Consider the following 4919-nt stretch of genomic DNA (forward strand, 5'->3'; position numbering starts at 1 on the left):
CCATGTTCGAAAGGTGAACTTTCGACATTGTAGCCGAATATGATCATTGTATTGCACCACTGACATCACAAGTCAAACATAGTACATCTTTAAATCAAATCCCATAAGCCCCATTGAATATATTTCCTGAACCTGGCAACCTCGTATTGCATTCTTCATAACCACTGTAGAACTTGCTGCTATGTCCCAACCTCTCAGTTCTGAGCAGCTCAGCCATAACAAAATTATTTACACTCCGGGTTTCATTCCACCCATCACATTGACGATTAGAAGTTATTCCATTTCTAGACTGATGTAGGTTGAGCTGTGAAAATGGAAAGATATTATTGGATAGCATCTGCTCGACAATTGGAGATACAGATACCTGAGATCTTGAAACTGTTCAAGGAAAGTAGAGAAAGAGATTAAGGGTACCAAATCAAACAAATTACTAGTAATCTAATTTGAGAAAACACAAACAGAGTAGCAAGCGTAGATGTTTGCGTAGCTCAAACAAATTATCTAGGAACTTGCTCAAACTAATCAGCCAAATCATATAAAAAGAAAGACAAAGATAAAGGTCATCAAATGTTTTTTTGTCATAGATTGTTTAAACTAAATAAAGGTGAAAATAGATATATCAGTTAAGGAATATATCCCATATTCTCTAATGTTACAGATCAAGAGCACTCTATCTATGCCACTCCAAGAGGGATGAACAAGCACCCAAACTATGCAAGTCTAACATTACCGGGGGAGTGTTATATTGCTAACTCAATACTTAATTGCTAACTATAATTAAATAATAGCCATTACATATTCAAATCAAGGGCCTAGATCATTAGCCCCGAAATGTCAATACGATCAAGAAAAACGTCAATAAGGGTATTAGTGTTAATTTACAACAAATTAGTTGTAACTAACTTTTGAAAATATCTCATAACTTTAAAACGCATATACTTTCTCGATTTGAATTATTTTTTCGCACAACATATATCAAATCAAAGATAATTTCATAAGGATTCTAACGAGATCTCACTTGCATATGTTTCCATGTCAAAATTTGAAAAAAATTTCAAAAATTTCATAAATTTCGGTAACAACTTTATATCAATACACGACACATATTATGTCAATACAATGCCTGTACAATGTCAATATGAAATTGTATTGACAATGTCATGTCTTTGTGTTGATATATTTCATACACTGTATTGACATTGTGTTTCTAAACCCTAATTTGCTAGTTGCTATTATTTGTTAATATAAAAAAATAAAAAACAAAATTACACATGACAAATTGTAGACCGCAATATTTCTAAAATCCTATGATCTTAAATTAGTTGTAGTTAGCAATTAAATGATGATGTTAACAATTGATCACTCCCCAACATTACTAAATAACAGATATTTTCAAGATAAATTTGCATAATTTTGAACCCCAAACAAAAGTGAAAAAGATAGTCAAATACTACCTCCGTCCCTTAAAAACAGAAACAATTTCCATTTGGTCCATCCCTAAAAAATATAAACTTTCTATTTTATGAACTGGACCCCATAATCTACCAACACTACTTCCTCTATTTTTTTTCTCTTCCTCTCTCTTTACCCATTTTTCTCTCCCTCTCTACTACTCTACCCTTTTTCTCTCTCTGTCTTCTTACTTAACCAATTGTGCATTAAAACTCATGCCGTTTCAAAAGTTTCTATTTTTCAAGGCCACATGTAGTAGTAGGTAGTACTTAAGAAAATTATGAATTACTATTAACTTACAAGGAGGCTTGTTGGAAGAAAATTGAGTAACATCGTTAGTAAAATAATCTTGTTATGTGCCAGTTGAAACAGGTAAGGCCATTCGTGCAAACATTTTCGTTTCCTCCTCTCTAGCAAACGAAAAATCTTGACTGACTGCTATTCAGAGCTTTCCAGGAACCTAGTGCTCCATAAGACCCTTGTCGTCTATCAGTTTCACCTAGCAACTTTGCCAGGTTCTGAGGTGAAGTTACAAACTTATCCCATGAGTCAAAGTCTAGTGATAAAATATTTGATATAATGCTGCTTTCCCCTGTATCAATAGCAGAAGCACCATTGCCCACTTCAGTTTCATATCTCCCAAACTGAGATATTTTCTCTTTTCTAAATAAAGAGTGGAATCTACAGTACCATTATTGAATTTACCTTACTCCAATTATGAAGGGCACAAACAAAATTAAGGCAATAAATACCAAAGCTTCAACTACATAACTTACTGGTTAAATAAATTTAACTTCAAAAATTAATTATAATCATCATAAAGTTAGACTAGACCAACACAAACATTTAAAAGAAGATTTAGACTCAACTATTAAAATTTTAGAGAATTTATTTCATAATAAAGAATAATTAAAAATAAAACTCAAAACTAATTAATTGAAAGTCCATCCTTTAGCCAAGAAATAAAAATGAAACCCTACTCTATTCAAATTCAAACTCTCGCTTGCGCCTCCTTTCCCCCACGCCTCTTCTCTCAAATCTCCCTTCTCTCTCGCCTCTGCCGGAAACGTCTGCCACCGCCGGCACCGATCACCGCCGGCCATCTCTCCCTTCTTCCCTTCTCCTTCTTCCTCTCTTCTCACTCTCTCTTTCGGTCTCCCTCTCCGCCAGCACCGCCGCCGGCTGGAAACTGCCGCTGCTGTCGTCGGGCTGCCGCCGCCGCTGCGCCGGCCGCCGTCGCCGTCGTCGCTCGGGAGGTAAGTTATTTCACTTTTTATTTGTAAAAACAAGTTTCTAAACCTTGAATCTTTGCTTCAATTTTCAGAAATTAAGAGGGGTTGAAAAGGAGCCAAGAAGTGTCGTTGTTTTGCCGATTCGCCACCACCGCCGGATGCTGTCGCCGCCGCCGCCCGGCGCTGCCTCTGTTGCTGACAGAGGAAATGCAAAGGCTTAAAGAAGTTATATGTTTTTAAATGGCCAGGTCTATTGCCCGGAGCCGTTGAGAAACTTTATACGAAATGCCCCACATTGGTAGTAGAAAGGTGAAAGGGAAGTCAGGACTATGTAACTTGAAGGAATAGAATAACTTTGCTTATTATTTCTTGTGTTATAAGTAATGATTCTTGGAATTGTCAGAACACTAAATTTATATACCTTGCGTTGCTGATTGAAAATTGCCTTTACATCACATAAGGAACCTTTTTACGTGGTTCAATATTAGCCAAACTCGGAAAATCACTTAACGGCTCGCCATAGCAAGTGATCTTCTAGAGCAGTCATTTCAGCTCAGCTGGTGGCTAGTGATAATCTCCTTTCCATCAACGTGTTTTGATTTTCATAATAACTATTTAAATAAAACAAGAGAGGCGAATAAAGACTTGTTAGCATCAACCAAACTAATTGGTTTTAATTAGAAATACCATACGGCTTTGTAGGAATCACAAACGGAGTTGACACCGATGAATGGAATCCATCCAGTAATACACATCTCTCTCGATTGATAACCGCTCGGGAAATGTTGTGATACACTCAAAATTTTAAATATTATTCCATCATTCGTGTTTGTCTACGACATTTAGATTATCTATCCAGGGACCATATTTGCTTTGGATTGCAAACTTGAGTTTGCTTGTACTGCTCATCTAATTTCTGTTGCCGTTCATTCCAGGTTGAGTGTAAGGCTGCGTAACAAGCAGAACTCGGCCTCGTGATGTGAGCTTTACTTCAGTGTTGATCAAGTTCTTGAGATGTCCCCTTTCAACAGTGAGGTGTTATAGCTGTAACCAATACTCTTAGGATTTTTATGCTTGTACACTTTGAACACACACTTTTGTAGGTACTTACCCTGGATTTGCCCTGGTTCTCGGTTCCGGTATAGGGGTGTGATCCTAGCACCACTGCTTATTTGCTTTCTACGCAAAAAAATAAGTATTCTATCTCCCTTTACATTTTCTTGCCCTTCACATTGAGGGCAATGTTTAGAATAGTTTTGAGGTGTGGGTGTTTGCGTGCATTCTTCTTTTTGTGGTTGTAATTTATCGTATTTGTGTGTGTTTGCATGGTTTTTTCTCTATTGATTGTCACCAGAAACACTTTTTTATGGGTTATTAGTGTATACTTAAGGCTTGGAGAACTAAGATTCCCTAATTTAAAACACCTTATTAATATTTTAGTATGTGAATGAATTTGTGCTGCTGAACAAGGCTGAACAAGACCAAGTACATTTCGTATATTTTCTATGGTTTTTTGATATTTTCTACGTGATGAACAAGACCATGTACATTTTTTATAGTTTCTATGATCTCTTGATATTTTATATGTGGTGAACATCGATAACTTGCTACCCCACATATTAATTTGTATTTAAGTTGGGTATGCACTGTTAAGTATTGTTTACTTATGTTGTACTTCATGTCTTATTTTTATTCATCAGCTATTGATATAGTTTATTTTGTTTGGTTTTTGTGTTTGTTTTGTAGGAGTTATTGAGGAGCCAACTTTTTAGGAGACACGATGAGAAAAGGAATAGCTTAACCCCCACCACCTAATTTCCTATGCAGACAATGGAGTATTCTGTCTCGCCTCACATTTTATTGTTCATCACATAAAGGGAAATGTTTAGATTCATTTTGGGGGTGTAGGTGTTTGTGTGTACTATGTGCACCATGTATTTTATGTATAGTGTGAGTGTAGTGTAGTGTAGTGTAGTGTATGTGCACAATATGTGTGTTTTGTGTTAAGTGCGTGTATTTTGTGATTTTGCGTGCAGTGTGTATGTGTGTTTGTAGTGTGTATTTTATGTATGTGTGTGTACAGTGTGTTGTGTGTATTTTGTGTATGGTGTGAAAAGTGTGTATTATGTAAAGTTTGAGTTTGTATTGCATGTATTTTGTGTATAGCGCGGTGTTTATATTGTGTAGAGTGTATATATTTTGTAGACTGTGCATATGGTGTATGTGTAGCTCAAT

General features: G+C 36.1%; 1 long non-coding RNA gene across 1 annotated transcript; it reads left to right on the forward strand.

The window, feature by feature from the left end:
- Positions 1 to 3617: 3617 nt before the first annotated feature.
- On the forward strand, positions 3618 to 4708 carry LOC121771639. Its single transcript, XR_006044181.1, has 3 exons — positions 3618 to 3719; positions 3788 to 3879; positions 4431 to 4708. It is a non-coding gene; the product is annotated as an uncharacterized LOC121771639 (long non-coding RNA).
- Positions 4709 to 4919: the final 211 nt, after the last annotated feature.

The sequence above is a fragment of the Salvia splendens genome, chromosome 16, assembly GCF_004379255.2.
Source record: "Salvia splendens isolate huo1 chromosome 16, SspV2, whole genome shotgun sequence".
NCBI lineage: Eukaryota > Viridiplantae > Streptophyta > Magnoliopsida > Lamiales > Lamiaceae > Salvia > Salvia splendens.